Source organism: Myxocyprinus asiaticus, chromosome 27, assembly GCF_019703515.2.
Source record: "Myxocyprinus asiaticus isolate MX2 ecotype Aquarium Trade chromosome 27, UBuf_Myxa_2, whole genome shotgun sequence".
In the NCBI taxonomy this organism is placed as follows: Eukaryota; Metazoa; Chordata; class Actinopteri; order Cypriniformes; family Catostomidae; genus Myxocyprinus; species Myxocyprinus asiaticus.
The window spans coordinates 4,433,540-4,450,957 of NC_059370.1; the positions used below are offsets into that span (position 1 = coordinate 4,433,540).

The 17,418-nt window shown below is 40.9% G+C and overlaps 32 non-coding genes across 32 annotated transcripts; all 32 read right to left on the reverse strand.

The window, feature by feature from the left end:
- Positions 1–80: 80 nt before the first annotated feature.
- LOC127418421 (U4 spliceosomal RNA) lies at positions 81–221 on the reverse strand. Its single transcript, XR_007893432.1, has one exon. It is a non-coding gene; the product is annotated as a U4 spliceosomal RNA (small nuclear RNA).
- A 436-nt stretch (positions 222–657) lies between these two features.
- Positions 658–792, reverse strand: LOC127418466 (U4 spliceosomal RNA). Its single transcript, XR_007893476.1, has one exon. It is a non-coding gene; the product is annotated as a U4 spliceosomal RNA (small nuclear RNA).
- A 277-nt stretch (positions 793–1,069) lies between these two features.
- On the reverse strand, positions 1,070–1,210 carry LOC127418422 (U4 spliceosomal RNA). The gene has a single exon (XR_007893433.1). It is a non-coding gene; the product is annotated as a U4 spliceosomal RNA (small nuclear RNA).
- A 436-nt stretch (positions 1,211–1,646) lies between these two features.
- On the reverse strand, positions 1,647–1,781 carry LOC127418467 (U4 spliceosomal RNA). The gene has a single exon (XR_007893477.1). It is a non-coding gene; the product is annotated as a U4 spliceosomal RNA (small nuclear RNA).
- Positions 1,782–2,057: 276 nt separating this feature from the next.
- On the reverse strand, positions 2,058–2,198 carry LOC127418423 (U4 spliceosomal RNA). The gene has a single exon (XR_007893434.1). It is a non-coding gene; the product is annotated as a U4 spliceosomal RNA (small nuclear RNA).
- Positions 2,199–2,634: 436 nt separating this feature from the next.
- On the reverse strand, positions 2,635–2,769 carry LOC127418468 (U4 spliceosomal RNA). Its single transcript, XR_007893478.1, has one exon. It is a non-coding gene; the product is annotated as a U4 spliceosomal RNA (small nuclear RNA).
- A 277-nt stretch (positions 2,770–3,046) lies between these two features.
- Positions 3,047–3,187, reverse strand: LOC127418424 (U4 spliceosomal RNA). Its single transcript, XR_007893435.1, has one exon. It is a non-coding gene; the product is annotated as a U4 spliceosomal RNA (small nuclear RNA).
- Positions 3,188–4,035: 848 nt separating this feature from the next.
- Positions 4,036–4,176, reverse strand: LOC127418425 (U4 spliceosomal RNA). The gene has a single exon (XR_007893436.1). It is a non-coding gene; the product is annotated as a U4 spliceosomal RNA (small nuclear RNA).
- A 436-nt stretch (positions 4,177–4,612) lies between these two features.
- On the reverse strand, positions 4,613–4,747 carry LOC127418469 (U4 spliceosomal RNA). Its single transcript, XR_007893479.1, has one exon. It is a non-coding gene; the product is annotated as a U4 spliceosomal RNA (small nuclear RNA).
- Positions 4,748–5,024: 277 nt separating this feature from the next.
- LOC127418426 (U4 spliceosomal RNA) lies at positions 5,025–5,165 on the reverse strand. Its single transcript, XR_007893437.1, has one exon. It is a non-coding gene; the product is annotated as a U4 spliceosomal RNA (small nuclear RNA).
- Positions 5,166–5,601: 436 nt separating this feature from the next.
- LOC127418470 (U4 spliceosomal RNA) lies at positions 5,602–5,736 on the reverse strand. The gene has a single exon (XR_007893480.1). It is a non-coding gene; the product is annotated as a U4 spliceosomal RNA (small nuclear RNA).
- A 277-nt stretch (positions 5,737–6,013) lies between these two features.
- LOC127418427 (U4 spliceosomal RNA) lies at positions 6,014–6,154 on the reverse strand. Its single transcript, XR_007893438.1, has one exon. It is a non-coding gene; the product is annotated as a U4 spliceosomal RNA (small nuclear RNA).
- A 436-nt stretch (positions 6,155–6,590) lies between these two features.
- Positions 6,591–6,725, reverse strand: LOC127418471 (U4 spliceosomal RNA). Its single transcript, XR_007893481.1, has one exon. It is a non-coding gene; the product is annotated as a U4 spliceosomal RNA (small nuclear RNA).
- Positions 6,726–7,002: 277 nt separating this feature from the next.
- Positions 7,003–7,143, reverse strand: LOC127418428 (U4 spliceosomal RNA). The gene has a single exon (XR_007893439.1). It is a non-coding gene; the product is annotated as a U4 spliceosomal RNA (small nuclear RNA).
- A 436-nt stretch (positions 7,144–7,579) lies between these two features.
- On the reverse strand, positions 7,580–7,714 carry LOC127418482 (U4 spliceosomal RNA). Its single transcript, XR_007893492.1, has one exon. It is a non-coding gene; the product is annotated as a U4 spliceosomal RNA (small nuclear RNA).
- Positions 7,715–7,991: 277 nt separating this feature from the next.
- Positions 7,992–8,132, reverse strand: LOC127418416 (U4 spliceosomal RNA). Its single transcript, XR_007893427.1, has one exon. It is a non-coding gene; the product is annotated as a U4 spliceosomal RNA (small nuclear RNA).
- Positions 8,133–8,978: 846 nt separating this feature from the next.
- On the reverse strand, positions 8,979–9,119 carry LOC127418417 (U4 spliceosomal RNA). Its single transcript, XR_007893428.1, has one exon. It is a non-coding gene; the product is annotated as a U4 spliceosomal RNA (small nuclear RNA).
- A 436-nt stretch (positions 9,120–9,555) lies between these two features.
- Positions 9,556–9,690, reverse strand: LOC127418472 (U4 spliceosomal RNA). The gene has a single exon (XR_007893482.1). It is a non-coding gene; the product is annotated as a U4 spliceosomal RNA (small nuclear RNA).
- Positions 9,691–9,967: 277 nt separating this feature from the next.
- LOC127418440 (U4 spliceosomal RNA) lies at positions 9,968–10,108 on the reverse strand. The gene has a single exon (XR_007893451.1). It is a non-coding gene; the product is annotated as a U4 spliceosomal RNA (small nuclear RNA).
- Positions 10,109–10,544: 436 nt separating this feature from the next.
- On the reverse strand, positions 10,545–10,679 carry LOC127418473 (U4 spliceosomal RNA). The gene has a single exon (XR_007893483.1). It is a non-coding gene; the product is annotated as a U4 spliceosomal RNA (small nuclear RNA).
- Positions 10,680–10,956: 277 nt separating this feature from the next.
- LOC127418451 (U4 spliceosomal RNA) lies at positions 10,957–11,097 on the reverse strand. The gene has a single exon (XR_007893461.1). It is a non-coding gene; the product is annotated as a U4 spliceosomal RNA (small nuclear RNA).
- Positions 11,098–11,533: 436 nt separating this feature from the next.
- LOC127418474 (U4 spliceosomal RNA) lies at positions 11,534–11,668 on the reverse strand. The gene has a single exon (XR_007893484.1). It is a non-coding gene; the product is annotated as a U4 spliceosomal RNA (small nuclear RNA).
- A 277-nt stretch (positions 11,669–11,945) lies between these two features.
- Positions 11,946–12,086, reverse strand: LOC127418429 (U4 spliceosomal RNA). The gene has a single exon (XR_007893440.1). It is a non-coding gene; the product is annotated as a U4 spliceosomal RNA (small nuclear RNA).
- Positions 12,087–12,934: 848 nt separating this feature from the next.
- LOC127418418 (U4 spliceosomal RNA) lies at positions 12,935–13,075 on the reverse strand. The gene has a single exon (XR_007893429.1). It is a non-coding gene; the product is annotated as a U4 spliceosomal RNA (small nuclear RNA).
- A 436-nt stretch (positions 13,076–13,511) lies between these two features.
- On the reverse strand, positions 13,512–13,646 carry LOC127418475 (U4 spliceosomal RNA). The gene has a single exon (XR_007893485.1). It is a non-coding gene; the product is annotated as a U4 spliceosomal RNA (small nuclear RNA).
- Positions 13,647–13,923: 277 nt separating this feature from the next.
- Positions 13,924–14,064, reverse strand: LOC127418446 (U4 spliceosomal RNA). Its single transcript, XR_007893457.1, has one exon. It is a non-coding gene; the product is annotated as a U4 spliceosomal RNA (small nuclear RNA).
- A 436-nt stretch (positions 14,065–14,500) lies between these two features.
- LOC127418476 (U4 spliceosomal RNA) lies at positions 14,501–14,635 on the reverse strand. The gene has a single exon (XR_007893486.1). It is a non-coding gene; the product is annotated as a U4 spliceosomal RNA (small nuclear RNA).
- A 277-nt stretch (positions 14,636–14,912) lies between these two features.
- On the reverse strand, positions 14,913–15,053 carry LOC127418430 (U4 spliceosomal RNA). The gene has a single exon (XR_007893441.1). It is a non-coding gene; the product is annotated as a U4 spliceosomal RNA (small nuclear RNA).
- Positions 15,054–15,489: 436 nt separating this feature from the next.
- LOC127418483 (U4 spliceosomal RNA) lies at positions 15,490–15,624 on the reverse strand. The gene has a single exon (XR_007893493.1). It is a non-coding gene; the product is annotated as a U4 spliceosomal RNA (small nuclear RNA).
- A 277-nt stretch (positions 15,625–15,901) lies between these two features.
- Positions 15,902–16,042, reverse strand: LOC127418431 (U4 spliceosomal RNA). The gene has a single exon (XR_007893442.1). It is a non-coding gene; the product is annotated as a U4 spliceosomal RNA (small nuclear RNA).
- A 436-nt stretch (positions 16,043–16,478) lies between these two features.
- On the reverse strand, positions 16,479–16,613 carry LOC127418477 (U4 spliceosomal RNA). Its single transcript, XR_007893487.1, has one exon. It is a non-coding gene; the product is annotated as a U4 spliceosomal RNA (small nuclear RNA).
- Positions 16,614–16,891: 278 nt separating this feature from the next.
- Positions 16,892–17,032, reverse strand: LOC127418432 (U4 spliceosomal RNA). Its single transcript, XR_007893443.1, has one exon. It is a non-coding gene; the product is annotated as a U4 spliceosomal RNA (small nuclear RNA).
- Between the last annotated feature and the right edge of the window lie 386 nt (positions 17,033–17,418).

Genomic DNA, 17,418 nt, shown 5'->3' on the forward strand with positions numbered 1-17,418 from the left:
CTTTTTTCCAAAAAAGCACTCAGTCTACAATCTTTCCGTAACAAGACTATCACTCATTTCTTTCACAACAAGATAGGAAGTCTCTAAAGAGACTAACAAAAATTGCCAAGGCTGACTGTATTTCAAGTCATCCTAGCGGGGTATTGGGTAAAGTTTTCAACCAGCAATGATCACGCCTCAGACAAACCTCATAGGCTACGATATTGCCTCTGCGAAAGAATAACAATGAAGGTCTTGACCTCTCATCTCCACATATCTGGACATGAAACAGCAGGGTGGTATCAAGCCTTAAACTTCCATGCAATCCACCTTCAAGCACTGCTGGCTGCACTATGTGTCTATTAAACAGCTCAGAGATATGTACTGGATAGTTTCTCCATTATTCTCCTGTTAATTTAAAACATAGGTGCATTGTTGCTTTAGCAAATCTGGGGGCAGTGAATTATGGGTATTTTGGCAACAAAGGGGTGGAGTCAAAACACTTCATCTCAGAGAACATGCTTGCAGACAGGACCAACTCAATAAGCCCCCTAGTGCTAGGATCTGATAATGAACAATGGAACGACACTGCAAACGTATTGGGAGGGGGTTCAATCCCAGCTGTGCTCTCTTATTTAAAGCATTCTGTCAAAAACCTTTCCAAAACAAGACAGGAAGCCTCCAAAGAGATAATCAAAAGAAATGGCCAAGGCCGACTGTATTTGAACAAATCTCGGCAGAGTACGTTTTCAAGCAGCAATAATCACGCCTCGGAAAAGCTCATGGGCTGCGATATTGCCTCTACGAAATAAATATTTATAAAATGAAAGAAATATGTGTATTGTTTTGTAAGCAAATCTATGGGCAGAGATTTATGGATATTCTGGCAACAAATGGGTGGAGTCTAAACACTCAATCTCAACAAGACCCCTAGTGGTAGGATTTTATAACAAAAAACAAAAGGACATTGGAAGCGTATCCTGAGGTGGGACCAATTCCAGCAGGACTTTCTTTTTTCCAAAAAAGCACTCAGTCTACAATCTTTCCGTAACAAGACTATCACTCATTTCTTTCACAACAAGATAGGAAGTCTCTAAAGAGACTAACAAAAATTGCCAAGGCTGACTGTATTTCAAGTCATCCTAGCGGGGTATTGGGTAAAGTTTTCAACCAGCAATGATCACGCCTCAGACAAACCTCATAGGCTACGATATTGCCTCTGCGAAAGAATAACAATGAAGGTCTTGACCTCTCATCTCCACATATCTGGACATGAAACAGCAGGGTGGTATCAAGCCTTAAACTTCCATGCAATCCACCTTCAAGCACTGCTGGCTGCACTATGTGTCTATTAAACAGCTCAGAGATATGTACTGGATAGTTTCTCCATTATTCTCCTGTTAATTTAAAACATAGGTGCATTGTTGCTTTAGCAAATCTGGGGGCAGTGAATTATGGGTATTTTGGCAACAAAGGGGTGGAGTCAAAACACTTCATCTCAGAGAACATGCTTGCAGACAGGACCAACTCAATAAGCCCCCTAGTGCTAGGATCTGATAATGAACAATGGAACGACACTGCAAACGTATTGGGAGGGGGTTCAATCCCAGCTGTGCTCTCTTCTTTAAAGCATTCTGTCAAAAACCTTTCCAAAACAAGACAGGAAGCCTCCAAAGAGATAATCAAAAGAAATGGCCAAGGCCGACTGTATTTGAACAAATCTCGGCAGAGTACGTTTTCAAGCAGCAATAATCACGCCTCGGAAAAGCTCATGGGCTGCGATATTGCCTCTACGAAATAAATATTTATAAAATGAAAGAAATATGTGTATTGTTTTGTAAGCAAATCTATGGGCAGAGATTTATGGAAATTCTGGCAACAAATGGGTGGAGTCTAAACACTTAATCTCAACAAGACCCCTAGTGGTAGGATTTTATAAGAAAAAACAAAAGGACATTGGAAACGTATTCTGAGGTGGGACCAATTCCAGCAGGACTTTCTTTTCTCCAAAAAGCACTCAGTCTACAATCTTTCCGTAACAAGACTATCACTCATTTCTTTCACAACAAGATAGGAAGTCTCTAAAGAGACTAACAAAAATTGCCAAGGCTGACTGTATTTCAAGTCATCCTAGCGGGGTATTGGGTAAAGTTTTCAACCAGCAATGATCACGCCTCAGACAAACCTCATAGGCTACGATATTGCCTCTGCGAAAGAATAACAATGAAGGTCTTGACCTCTCATCTCCACATATCTGGACATGAAACAGCAGGGTGGTATCAAGCCTTAAACTTCCATGCAATCCACCTTCAAGCACTGCTGGCTGCACTATGTGTCTATTAAACAGCTCAGAGATATGTACTGGATAGTTTCTCCATTATTCTCCTGTTAATTTAAAACATAGGTGCATTGTTGCTTTAGCAAATCTGGGGGCAGTGAATTATGGGTATTTTGGCAACAAAGGGGTGGAGTCAAAACACTTCATCTCAGAGAACATGCTTGCAGACAGGACCAACTCAATAAGCCCCCTAGTGCTAGGATCTGATAATGAACAATGGAACGACACTGCAAACGTATTGGGAGGGGGTTCAATCCCAGCTGTGCTCTCTTCTTTAAAGCATTCTGTCAAAAACCTTTCCAAAACAAGACAGGAAGCCTCCAAAGAGATAATCAAAAGAAATGGCCAAGGCCGACTGTATTTGAACAAATCTCGGCAGAGTACGTTTTCAAGCAGCAATAATCACGCCTCGGAAAAGCTCATGGGCTGCGATATTGCCTCTACGAAATAAATATTTATAAAATGAAAGAAATATGTGTATTGTTTTGTAAGCAAATCTATGGGCAGAGATTTATGGAAATTCTGGCAACAAATGGGTGGAGTCTAAACACTTAATCTCAACAAGACCCCTAGTGGTAGGATTTTATAAGAAAAAACAAAAGGACATTGGAAACGTATTCTGAGGTGGGACCAATTCCAGCAGGACTTTCTTTTCTCCAAAAAAGCACTCAGTCTACAATCTTTCCGTAACAAGACTATCACTCATTTCTTTCACAACAAGATAGGAAGTCTCTAAAGAGACTAACAAAAATTGCCAAGGCTGACTGTATTTCAAGTCATCCTAGCGGGGTATTGGGTAAAGTTTTCAACCAGCAATGATCACGCCTCAGACAAACCTCATAGGCTACGATATTGCCTCTGCGAAAGAATAACAATGAAGATCTTGACCTCTCATCTCCACATATCTGGACATGAAACAGCAGGGTGGTATCAAGCCTTAAACTTCCATGCAATCCACCTTCAAGCACTGCTGGCTGCACTATGTGTCTATTAAACAGCTCAGAGATATGTACTGGATAGTTTCTCCATTATTCTCCTGTTAATTTAAAACATAGGTGCATTGTTGCTTTAGCAAATCTGGGGGCAGTGAATTATGGGTATTTTGGCAACAAAGGGGTGGAGTCAAAACACTTCATCTCAGAGAACATGCTTGCAGACAGGACCAACTCAATAAGCCCCCTAGTGCTAGGATCTGATAATGAACAATGGAACGACACTGCAAACGTATTGGGAGGGGGTTCAATCCCAGCTGTGCTCTCTTCTTTAAAGCATTCTGTCAAAAACCTTTCCAAAACAAGACAGGAAGCCTCCAAAGAGATAATCAAAAGAAATGGCCAAGGCCGACTGTATTTGAACAAATCTCGGCAGAGTACGTTTTCAAGCAGCAATAATCATGCCTCGGAAAAGCTCATGGGCTGCGATATTGCCTCTACGAAATAAATATTTATAAAATGAAAGAAATATGTGTATTGTTTTGTAAGCAAATCTATGGGCAGAGATTTATGGATATTCTGGCAACAAATGGGTGGAGTCTAAACACTCAATCTCAACAAGACCCCTAGTGGTAGGATTTTATAACAAAAAACAAAAGGACATTGGAAGCGTATCCTGAGGTGGGACCAATTCCAGCAGGACTTTCTTTTTTCCAAAAAAGCACTCAGTCTACAATCTTTCCGTAACAAGACTATCACTCATTTCTTTCACAACAAGATAGGAAGTCTCTAAAGAGACTAACAAAAATTGCCAAGGCTGACTGTATTTCAAGTCATCCTAGCGGGGTATTGGGTAAAGTTTTCAACCAGCAATGATCACGCCTCAGACAAACCTCATAGGCTACGATATTGCCTCTGCGAAAGAATAACAATGAAGGTCTTGACCTCTCATCTCCACATATCTGGACATGAAACAGCAGGGTGGTATCAAGCCTTAAACTTCCATGCAATCCACCTTCAAGCACTGCTGGCTGCACTATGTGTCTATTAAACAGCTCAGAGATATGTACTGGATAGTTTCTCCATTATTCTCCTGTTAATTTAAAACATAGGTGCATTGTTGCTTTAGCAAATCTGGGGGCAGTGAATTATGGGTATTTTGGCAACAAAGGGGTGGAGTCAAAACACTTCATCTCAGAGAACATGCTTGCAGACAGGACCAACTCAATAAGCCCCCTAGTGCTAGGATCTGATAATGAACAATGGAACGACACTGCAAACGTATTGGGAGGGGGTTCAATCCCAGCTGTGCTCTCTTATTTAAAGCATTCTGTCAAAAACCTTTCCAAAACAAGACAGGAAGCCTCCAAAGAGATAATCAAAAGAAATGGCCAAGGCCGACTGTATTTGAACAAATCTCGGCAGAGTACGTTTTCAAGCAGCAATAATCACGCCTCGGAAAAGCTCATGGGCTGCGATATTGCCTCTACGAAATAAATATTTATAAAATGAAAGAAATATGTGTATTGTTTTGTAAGCAAATCTATGGGCAGAGATTTATGGATATTCTGGCAACAAATGGGTGGAGTCTAAACACTCAATCTCAACAAGACCCCTAGTGGTAGGATTTTATAACAAAAAACAAAAGGACATTGGAAGCGTATCCTGAGGTGGGACCAATTCCAGCAGGACTTTCTTTTTTCCAAAAAAGCACTCAGTCTACAATCTTTCCGTAACAAGACTATCACTCATTTCTTTCACAACAAGATAGGAAGTCTCTAAAGAGACTAACAAAAATTGCCAAGGCTGACTGTATTTCAAGTCATCCTAGCGGGGTATTGGGTAAAGTTTTCAACCAGCAATGATCACGCCTCAGACAAACCTCATAGGCTACGATATTGCCTCTGCGAAAGAATAACAATGAAGGTCTTGACCTCTCATCTCCACATATCTGGACATGAAACAGCAGGGTGGTATCAAGCCTTAAACTTCCATGCAATCCACCTTCAAGCACTGCTGGCTGCACTATGTGTCTATTAAACAGCTCAGAGATATGTACTGGATAGTTTCTCCATTATTCTCCTGTTAATTTAAAACATAGGTGCATTGTTGCTTTAGCAAATCTGGGGGCAGTGAATTATGGGTATTTTGGCAACAAAGGGGTGGAGTCAAAACACTTCATCTCAGAGAACATGCTTGCAGACAGGACCAACTCAATAAGCCCCCTAGTGCTAGGATCTGATAATGAACAATGGAACGACACTGCAAACGTATTGGGAGGGGGTTCAATCCCAGCTGTGCTCTCTTCTTTAAAGCATTCTGTCAAAAACCTTTCCAAAACAAGACAGGAAGCCTCCAAAGAGATAATCAAAAGAAATGGCCAAGGCCGACTGTATTTGAACAAATCTCGGCAGAGTACGTTTTCAAGCAGCAATAATCACGCCTCGGAAAAGCTCATGGGCTGCGATATTGCCTCTACGAAATAAATATTTATAAAATGAAAGAAATATGTGTATTGTTTTGTAAGCAAATCTATGGGCAGAGATTTATGGAAATTCTGGCAACAAATGGGTGGAGTCTAAACACTTAATCTCAACAAGACCCCTAGTGGTAGGATTTTATAAGAAAAAACAAAAGGACATTGGAAACGTATTCTGAGGTGGGACCAATTCCAGCAGGACTTTCTTTTCTCCAAAAAAGCACTCAGTCTACAATCTTTCCGTAACAAGACTATCACTCATTTCTTTCACAACAAGATAGGAAGTCTCTAAAGAGACTAACAAAAATTGCCAAGGCTGACTGTATTTCAAGTCATCCTAGCGGGGTATTGGGTAAAGTTTTCAACCAGCAATGATCACGCCTCAGACAAACCTCATAGGCTACGATATTGCCTCTGCGAAAGAATAACAATGAAGATCTTGACCTCTCATCTCCACATATCTGGACATGAAACAGCAGGGTGGTATCAAGCCTTAAACTTCCATGCAATCCACCTTCAAGCACTGCTGGCTGCACTATGTGTCTATTAAACAGCTCAGAGATATGTACTGGATAGTTTCTCCATTATTCTCCTGTTAATTTAAAACATAGGTGCATTGTTGCTTTAGCAAATCTGGGGGCAGTGAATTATGGGTATTTTGGCAACAAAGGGGTGGAGTCAAAACACTTCATCTCAGAGAACATGCTTGCAGACAGGACCAACTCAATAAGCCCCCTAGTGCTAGGATCTGATAATGAACAATGGAACGACACTGCAAACGTATTGGGAGGGGGTTCAATCCCAGCTGTGCTCTCTTCTTTAAAGCATTCTGTCAAAAACCTTTCCAAAACAAGACAGGAAGCCTCCAAAGAGATAATCAAAAGAAATGGCCAAGGCCGACTGTATTTGAACAAATCTCGGCAGAGTACGTTTTCAAGCAGCAATAATCACGCCTCGGAAAAGCTCATGGGCTGCGATATTGCCTCTACGAAATAAATATTTATAAAATGAAAGAAATATGTGTATTGTTTTGTAAGCAAATCTATGGGCAGAGATTTATGGAAATTCTGGCAACAAATGGGTGGAGTCTAAACACTTAATCTCAACAAGACCCCTAGTGGTAGGATTTTATAAGAAAAAACAAAAGGACATTGGAAGCGTATCCTGAGGTGGGACCAATTCCAGCAGGACTTTCTTTTTTCCAAAAAAGCACTCAGTCTACAACCTTTCCGTAACAAGACTATCACTCATTTCTTTCACAACAAGATAGGAAGTCTCTAAAGAGACTAACAAAAATTGCCAAGGCTGACTGTATTTCAAGTCATCCTAGCGGGGTATTGGGTAAAGTTTTCAACCAGCAATGATCACGCCTCAGACAAACCTCATAGGCTACGATATTGCCTCTGCGAAAGAATAACAATGAAGGTCTTGACCTCTCATCTCCACATATCTGGACATGAAACAGCAGGGTGGTATCAAGCCTTAAACTTCCATGCAATCCACCTTCAAGCACTGCTGGCTGCACTATGTGTCTATTAAACAGCTCAGAGATATGTACTGGATAGTTTCTCCATTATTCTCCTGTTAATTTAAAACATAGGTGCATTGTTGCTTTAGCAAATCTGGGGGCAGTGAATTATGGGTATTTTGGCAACAAAGGGGTGGAGTCAAAACACTTCATCTCAGAGAACATGCTTGCAGACAGGACCAACTCAATAAGCCCCCTAGTGCTAGGATCTGATAATGAACAATGGAACGACACTGCAAACGTATTGGGAGGGGGTTCAATCCCAGCTGTGCTCTCTTATATAAAGCATTCTGTCAAAAACCTTTCCAAAACAAGACAGGAAGCCTCCAAAGAGATAATCAAAAGAAATGGCCAAGGCCGACTGTATTTGAACAAATCTCGGCAGAGTACGTTTTCAAGCAGCAATAATCACGCCTCGGAAAAGCTCATGGGCTGCGATATTGCCTCTACGAAATAAATATTTATAAAATGAAAGAAATATGTGTATTGTTTTGTAAGCAAATCTATGGGCAGAGATTTATGGAAATTCTGGCAACAAATGGGTGGAGTCTAAACACTTAATCTCAACAAGACCCCTAGTGGTAGGATTTTATAAGAAAAAACAAAAGGACATTGGAAACGTATTCTGAGGTGGGACCAATTCCAGCAGGACTTTCTTTTTTCCAAAAAAGCACTCAGTCCACAATCTGTCCATAACAAGACTATCACTCATTTCTTTCACAACAAGATAGGAAGTCTCTAAAGAGACTAACAAAAATTGCCAAGGCTGACTGTATTTCAAGTCATCCTAGCGGGGTATTGGGTAAAGTTTTCAACCAGCAATGATCACGCCTCAGACAAACCTCACAGGCTACGATATTGCCTCTGCGAAAGAATAACAATGAAGGTCTTGACCTCTCATCTCCACATATCTGGACATGAAACAGCAGGGTGGTATCAAGCCTTAAACTTCCATGCAATCCACCTTCAAGCACTTCTGGCTGCACTATGTGTCTATTAAACAGCTCAGAGATATGTACTGGATAGTTTCTCCTTTATTCTCCTGTTAATTTAAAACATAGGTTCATTGTTGCTTTAGCAAATCTGGGGGCAGTGAATTATGGGTATTTTGGCAACAAAGGGGTGGAGTCAAAACACTTCATCTCAGAGAACATGCTTGCAGACAGGACCAACTCAATAAGCCCCCTAGTGCTAGGATCTGATAATGAACAATGGAACGACACTGCAAACGTATTGGGAGGGGGTTCAATCCCAGCTGTGCTCTCTTCTTTAAAGCATTCTGTCAAAAACCTTTCCAAAACAAGACAGGAAGCCTCCAAAGAGATAATCAAAAGAAATGGCCAAGGCCGACTGTATTTGAACAAATCTCGGCAGAGTACGTTTTCAAGCAGCAATAATCATGCCTCGGAAAAGCTCATGGGCTGCGATATTGCCTCTACGAAATAAATATTTATAAAATGAAAGAAATGTGTATTGTTTTGTAAGCAAATCTATGGGCAGAGATTTATGGATATTCTGGCAACAAATGGGTGGAGTCTAAACATTTAATCTCAACAAGACCCCTAGTGGTAGGATTTTATAAGAAAAAACAAAAGGACATTGGAAGCGTATCCTGAGGTGGGACCAATTCCAGCAGGACTTTCTTTTTTCCAAAAAAGCACTCAGTCCACAATCTTTCCATAACAAGACTATCACTCATTTCTTTCACAACAAGATAGGAAGTCTCTAAAGAGACTAACAAAAATTGCCAAGGCTGACTGTATTTCAAGTCATCCTAGCGGGGTATTGGGTAAAGTTTTCAACCAGCAATGATCACGCCTCAGACAAACCTCACAGGCTACGATATTGCCTCTGCGAAAGAATAACAATGAAGGTCTTGACCTCTCATCTCCACATATCTGGACATGAAACAGCAGGGTGGTATCAAGCCTTAAACTTCCATGCAATCCACCTTCAAGCACTTCTGGCTGCACTATGTGTCTATTAAACAGCTCAGAGATATGTACTGGATAGTTTCTCCTTTATTCTCCTGTTAATTTAAAACATAGGTGCATTGTTGCTTTAGCAAATCTGGGGGCAGTGAATTATGGGTATTTTGGCAACAAAGGGGTGGAGTCAAAACACTTCATCTCAGAGAACATGCTTGCAGACAGGACCAACTCAATAAGCCCCCTAGTGCTAGGATCTGATAATGAACAATGGAACGACACTGCAAACGTATTGGGAGGGGGTTCAATCCCAGCTGTGCTCTCTTCTTTAAAGCATTCTGTCAAAAACCTTTCCAAAACAAGACAGGAAGCCTCCAAAGAGATAATCAAAAGAAATGGCCAAGGCCGACTGTATTTGAACAAATCTCGGCAGAGTACGTTTTCAAGCAGCAATAATCACGCCTCGGAAAAGCTCATGGGCTGCGATATTGCCTCTACGAAATAAATATTTATAAAATGAAAGAAATATGTGTATTGTTTTGTAAGCAAATCTATGGGCAGAGATTTATGGATATTCTGGCAACAAATGGGTGGAGTCTAAACACTCAATCTCAACAAGACCCCTAGTGGTAGGATTTTATAACAAAAAACAAAAGGACATTGGAAGCGTATCCTGAGGTGGGACCAATTCCAGCAGGACTTTCTTTTTTCCAAAAAAGCACTCAGTCTACAATCTTTCCGTAACAAGACTATCACTCATTTCTTTCACAACAAGATAGGAAGTCTCTAAAGAGACTAACAAAAATTGCCAAGGCTGACTGTATTTCAAGTCATCCTAGCAGGGTATTGGGTAAAGTTTTCAACCAGCAATGATCACGCCTCAGACAAACCTCATAGGCTACGATATTGCCTCTGCGAAAGAATAACAATGAAGGTCTTGACCTCTCATCTCCACATATCTGGACATGAAACAGCAGGGTGGTATCAAGCCTTAAACTTCCATGCAATCCACCTTCAAGCACTGCTGGCTGCACTATGTGTCTATTAAACAGCTCAGAGATATGTACTGGATAGTTTCTCCATTATTCTCCTGTTAATTTAAAACATAGGTGCATTGTTGCTTTAGCAAATCTGGGGGCAGTGAATTATGGGTATTTTGGCAACAAAGGGGTGGAGTCAAAACACTTCATCTCAGAGAACATGCTTGCAGACAGGACCAACTCAATAAGCCCCCTAGTGCTAGGATCTGATAATGAACAATGGAACGACACTGCAAACGTATTGGGAGGGGGTTCAATCCCAGCTGTGCTCTCTTATTTAAAGCATTCTGTCAAAAACCTTTCCAAAACAAGACAGGAAGCCTCCAAAGAGATAATCAAAAGAAATGGCCAAGGCCGACTGTATTTGAACAAATCTCGGCAGAGTACGTTTTCAAGCAGCAATAATCACGCCTCGGAAAAGCTCATGGGCTGCGATATTGCCTCTACGAAATAAATATTTATAAAATGAAAGAAATATGTGTATTGTTTTGTAAGCAAATCTATGGGCAGAGATTTATGGATATTCTGGCAACAAATGGGTGGAGTCTAAACACTCAATCTCAACAAGACCCCTAGTGGTAGGATTTTATAACAAAAAACAAAAGGACATTGGAAGCGTATCCTGAGGTGGGACCAATTCCAGCAGGACTTTCTTTTTTCCAAAAAAGCACTCAGTCTACAATCTTTCCGTAACAAGACTATCACTCATTTCTTTCACAACAAGATAGGAAGTCTCTAAAGAGACTAACAAAAATTGCCAAGGCTGACTGTATTTCAAGTCATCCTACCGGGGTATTGGGTAAAGTTTTCAACCAGCAATGATCACGCCTCAGACAAACCTCATAGGCTACGATATTGTCTCTGCGAAAGAATAACAATGAAGGTCTTGACCTCTCATCTCCACATATCTGGACATGAAACAGCAGGGTGGTATCAAGCCTTAAACTTCCATGCAATCCACCTTCAAGCACTGCTGGCTGCACTATGTGTCTATTAAACAGCTCAGAGATATGTACTGGATAGTTTCTCCATTATTCTCCTGTTAATTTAAAACATAGGTGCATTGTTGCTTTAGCAAATCTGGGGGCAGTGAATTATGGGTATTTTGGCAACAAAGGGGTGGAGTCAAAACACTTCATCTCAGAGAACATGCTTGCAGACAGGACCAACTCAATAAGCCCCCTAGTGCTAGGATCTGATAATGAACAATGGAACGACACTGCAAACGTATTGGGAGGGGGTTCAATCCCAGCTGTGCTCTCTTCTTTAAAGCATTCTGTCAAAAACCTTTCCAAAACAAGACAGGAAGCCTCCAAAGAGATAATCAAAAGAAATGGCCAAGGCCGACTGTATTTGAACAAATCTCGGCAGAGTACGTTTTCAAGCAGCAATAATCACGCCTCGGAAAAGCTCATGGGCTGCGATATTGCCTCTACGAAATAAATATTTATAAAATGAAAGAAATATGTGTATTGTTTTGTAAGCAAATCTATGGGCAGAGATTTATGGAAATTCTGGCAACAAATGGGTGGAGTCTAAACACTTAATCTCAACAAGACCCCTAGTGGTAGGATTTTATAAGAAAAAACAAAAGGACATTGGAAACGTATTCTGAGGTGGGACCAATTCCAGCAGGACTTTCTTTTCTCCAAAAAAGCACTCAGTCTACAATCTTTCCGTAACAAGACTATCACTCATTTCTTTCACAACAAGATAGGAAGTCTCTAAAGAGACTAACAAAAATTGCCAAGGCTGACTGTATTTCAAGTCATCCTAGCGGGGTATTGGGTAAAGTTTTCAACCAGCAATGATCACGCCTCAGACAAACCTCATAGGCTACGATATTGCCTCTGCGAAAGAATAACAATGAAGGTCTTGACCTCTCATCTCCACATATCTGGACATGAAACAGCAGGGTGGTATCAAGCCTTAAACTTCCATGCAATCCACCTTCAAGCACTGCTGGCTGCACTATGTGTCTATTAAACAGCTCAGAGATATGTACTGGATAGTTTCTCCATTATTCTCCTGTTAATTTAAAACATAGGTGCATTGTTGCTTTAGCAAATCTGGGGGCAGTGAATTATGGGTATTTTGGCAACAAAGGGGTGGAGTCAAAACACTTCATCTCAGAGAACATGCTTGCAGACAGGACCAACTCAATAAGCCCCCTAGTGCTAGGATCTGATAATGAACAATGGAACGACACTGCAAACGTATTGGGAGGGGGTTCAATCCCAGCTGTGCTCTCTTATATAAAGCATTCTGTCAAAAACCTTTCCAAAACAAGACAGGAAGCCTCCAAAGAGATAATCAAAAGAAATGGCCAAGGCCGACTGTATTTGAACAAATCTCGGCAGAGTACGTTTTCAAGCAGCAATAATCATGCCTCGGAAAAGCTCATGGGCTGCGATATTGCCTCTACGAAATAAATATTTATAAAATGAAAGAAATATGTGTATTGTTTTGTAAGCAAATCTATGGGCAGAGATTTATGGATATTCTGGCAACAAATGGGTGGAGTCTAAACATTTAATCTCAACAAGACCCCTAGTGGTAGGATTTTATAAGAAAAAACAAAAGGACATTGGAAGCGTATCCTGAGGTGGGACCAATTCCAGCAGGACTTTCTTTTTTCCAAAAAAGCACTCAGTCCACAATCTGTCCATAACAAGACTATCACTCATTTCTTTCACAACAAGATAGGAAGTCTCTAAAGAGACTAACAAAAATTGCCAAGGCTGACTGTATTTCAAGTCATCCTAGCGGGGTATTGGGTAAAGTTTTCAACCAGCAATGATCACGCCTCAGACAAACCTCACAGGCTACGATATTGCCTCTGCGAAAGAATAACAATGAAGGTCTTGACCTCTCATCTCCACATATCTGGACATGAAACAGCAGGGTGGTATCAAGCCTTAAACTTCCATGCAATCCACCTTCAAGCACTTCTGGCTGCACTATGTGTCTATTAAACAGCTCAGAGATATGTACTGGATAGTTTCTCCATTATTCTCCTGTTAATTTAAAACATAGGTGCATTGTTGCTTTAGCAAATCTGGGGGCAGTGAATTATGGGTATTTTGGCAACAAAGGGGTGGAGTCAAAACACTTCATCTCAGAGAACATGCTTGCAGACAGGACCAACTCAATAAGCCCCCTAGTGCTAGGATCTGATAATGAACAATGGAACGACACTGCAAACGTATTGGGAGGGGGTTCAATCCCAGCTGTGCTCTCTTCTTTAAAGCATTCTGTCAAAAACCTTTCCAAAACAAGACAGGAAGCCTCCAAAGAGATAATCAAAAGAAATGGCCAAGGCCGACTGTATTTGAACAAATCTCGGCAGAGTACGTTTTCAAGCAGCAATAATCACGCCTCGGAAAAGCTCATGGGCTGCGATATTGCCTCTACGAAATAAATATTTATAAAATGAAAGAAATATGTGTATTGTTTTGTAAGCAAATCTATGGGCAGAGATTTATGGATATTCTGGCAACAAATGGGTGGAGTCTAAACACTCAATCTCAACAAGACCCCTAGTGGTAGGATTTTATAACAAAAAACAAAAGGACATTGGAAGCGTATCCTGAGGTGGGACCAATTCCAGCAGGACTTTCTTTTTTCCAAAAAAGCACTCAGTCTACAATCTTTCCGTAACAAGACTATCACTCATTTCTTTCACAACAAGATAGGAAGTCTCTAAAGAGACTAACAAAAATTGCCAAGGCTGACTGTATTTCATGTCATCCTAGCGGGGTATTGGGTAAAGTTTTCAACCAGCAATGATCACGCCTCAGACAAACCTCATAGGCTACGATATTGTCTCTGCGAAAGAATAACAATGAAGGTCTTGACCTCTCATCTCCACATATCTGGACATGAAACAGCAGGGTGGTATCAAGCCTTAAACTTCCATGCAATCCACCTTCAAGCACTGCTGGCTGCACTATGTGTCTATTAAACAGCTCAGAGATATGTACTGGATAGTTTCTCCATTATTCTCCTGTTAATTTAAAACATAGGTGCATTGTTGCTTTAGCAAATCTGGGGGCAGTGAATTATGGGTATTTTGGCAACAAAGGGGTGGAGTCAAAACACTTCATCTCAGAGAACATGCTTGCAGACAGGACCAACTCAATAAGCCCCCTAGTGCTAGGATCTGATAATGAACAATGGAACAACACTGCAAACGTATTGGGAGGGGGTTCAATCCCAGCTGTGCTCTCTTCTTTAAAGCATTCTGTCAAAAACCTTTCCAAAACAAGACAGGAAGCCTCCAAAGAGATAATCAAAAGAAATGGCCAAGGCCGACTGTATTTGAACAAATCTCGGCAGAGTACGTTTTCAAGCAGCAATAATCACGCCTCGGAAAAGCTCATGGGCTGCGATATTGCCTCTACGAAATAAATATTTATAAAATGAAAGAAATATGTGTATTGTTTTGTAAGCAAATCTATGGGCAGAGATTTATGGATATTCTGGCAACAAATGGGTGGAGTCTAAACACTTAATCTCAACAAGACCCCTAGTGGTAGGATTTTATAAGAAAAAACAAAAGGACATTGGAAGCGTATTCTGAGGTGGGACCAATTCCAGCAGGACTTTCTTTTCTCCAAAAAAGCACTCAGTCTACAATCTTTCCGTAACAAGACTATCACTCATTTCTTTCACAACAAGATAGGAAGTCTCTAAAGAGACTAACAAAAATTGCCAAGGCTGACTGTATTTCAAGTCATCCTAGCGGGGTATTGGGTAAAGTTTTCAACCAGCAATGATCACGCCTCAGACAAACCTCATAGGCTACGATATTGCCTCTGCGAAAGAATAACAATGAAGGTCTTGACCTCTCATCTCCACATATCTGGACATGAAACAGCAGGGTGGTATCAAGCCTTAAACTTCCATGCAATCCACCTTCAAGCACTGCTGGCTGCACTATGTGTCTATTAAACAGCTCAGAGATATGTACTGGATAGTTTCTCCATTATTCTCCTGTTAATTTAAAACATAGGTGCATTGTTGCTTTAGCAAATCTGGGGGCAGTGAATTATGGGTATTTTGGCAACAAAGGGGTGGAGTCAAAACACTTCATCTCAGAGAACATGCTTGCAGACAGGACCAACTCAATAAGCCCCCTAGTGCTAGGATCTGATAATGAACAATGGAACGACACTGCAAACGTATTGGGAGGGGGTTCAATCCCAGCTGTGCTCTCTTATATAAAGCATTCTGTCAAAAACCTTTCCAAAACAAGACAGGAAGCCTCCAAAGAGATAATCAAAAGAAATGGCCAAGGCCGACTGTATTTGAACAAATCTCGGCAGAGTACGTTTTCAAGCAGCAATAATCACGCCTCGGAAAAGCTCATGGGCTGCGATATTGCCTCTACGAAATAAATATTTATAAAATGAAAGAAATATGTGTATTGTTTTGTAAGCAAATCTATGGGCAGAGATTTATGGATATTCTGGCAACAAATGGGTGGAGTCTAAACACTTAATCTCAACAAGACCCCTAGTGGTAGGATTTTATAACAAAAAACAAAAGGACATTGGAAGCGTATTCTGAGGTGGGACCAATTCCAGCAGGACTTTCTTTTCTCCAAAAAAGCACTCAGTCTACAATCTTTCCGTAACAAGACTATCACTCATTTCTTTCACAACAAGATAGGAAGTCTCTAAAGAGACTAACAAAAATTGCCAAGGCTGACTGTATTTCAAGTCATCCTAGCGGGGTATTGGGTAAAGTTTTCAACCAGCAATGATCACGCCTCAGACAAACCTCATAGGCTACGATATTGCCTCTGCGAAAGAATAACAATGAAGGTCTTGACCTCTCATCTCCACATATCTGGACATGAAACAGCAGGGTGGTATCAAGCCTTAAACTTCCATGCAATCCACCTTCAAGCACTGCTGGCTGCACTATGTGTCTATTAAACAGCTCAGAGATATGTACTGGATAGTTTCTCCATTATTCTCCTGTTAATTTAAAACATAGGTGCATTGTTGCTTTAGCAATTCTGGGGGCAGTGAATTATGGGTATTTTGGCAACAAAGGGGTGGAGTCAAAACACTTCATCTCAGAGAACATGCTTGCAGACAGGACCAACTCAATAAGCCCCCTAGTGCTAGGATCTGATAATGAACAATGGAACGACACTGCAAACGTATTGGGAGGGGGTTCAATCCCAGCTGTGCTCTCTTCTTTAAAGCATTCTGTCAAAAACCTTTCCAAAACAAGACAGGAAGCCTCCAAAGAGATAATCAAAAGAAATGGCCAAGGCCGACTGTATTTGAACAAATCTCGGCAGAGTACGTTTTCAAGCAGCAATAATCACGCCTCGGAAAAGCTCATGGGCTGCGATATTGCCTCTACGAAATAAATATTTATAAAATGAAAGAAATATGTGTATTGTTTTGTAAGCAAATCTATGGGCAGAGATTTATGGATATTCTGGCAACAAATGGGTGGAGTCTAAACACTTAATCTCAACAAGACCCCTAGTGGTAGGATTTTATAACAAAAAACAAAAGGACATTGGAAGCGTATCCTGAGGTGGGACCAATTCCAGCAGGACTTTCTTTTTTCCAAAAAAAGCACTCAGTCTACAATCTTTCCGTAACAAGACTATCACTCATTTCTTTCACAACAAGATAGAAAGTCTCTAAAGAGACTAACAAAAATTGCCAAGGCTGACTGTATTTCAAGTCATCCTAGCGGGGTATTGGGTAAAGTTTTCAACCAGCAATGATCACGCCTCAGACAAACCTCATAGGCTACGATATTGCCTCTGCGAAAGAATAACAATGAAGGTCTTGACCTCTCATCTCCACATATCTGGACATGAAACAGCAGGGTGGTATCAAGCCTTAAACTTCCATGCAATCCACCTTCAAGCACTGCTGGCTGCACTATGTGTCTATTAAACAGCTCAGAGATATGTACTGGATAGTCTCTCCATTATTCTCCTGTTAATTTAAAACATAGGTGCATTGTTGCTTTAGCAATTCTGGGGGCAGTGAATTATGGGTATTTTGGCAACAAAGGGGTGGAGTCAAAACACTTCATCTCAGAGAACATGCTTGCAGACAGGACCAACTCAATAAGCCCCCTAGTGCTAGGATCTGATAATGAACAATGGAACGACACTGCAAACGTATTGGGAGGGGGTTCAATCCCAGCTGTGCT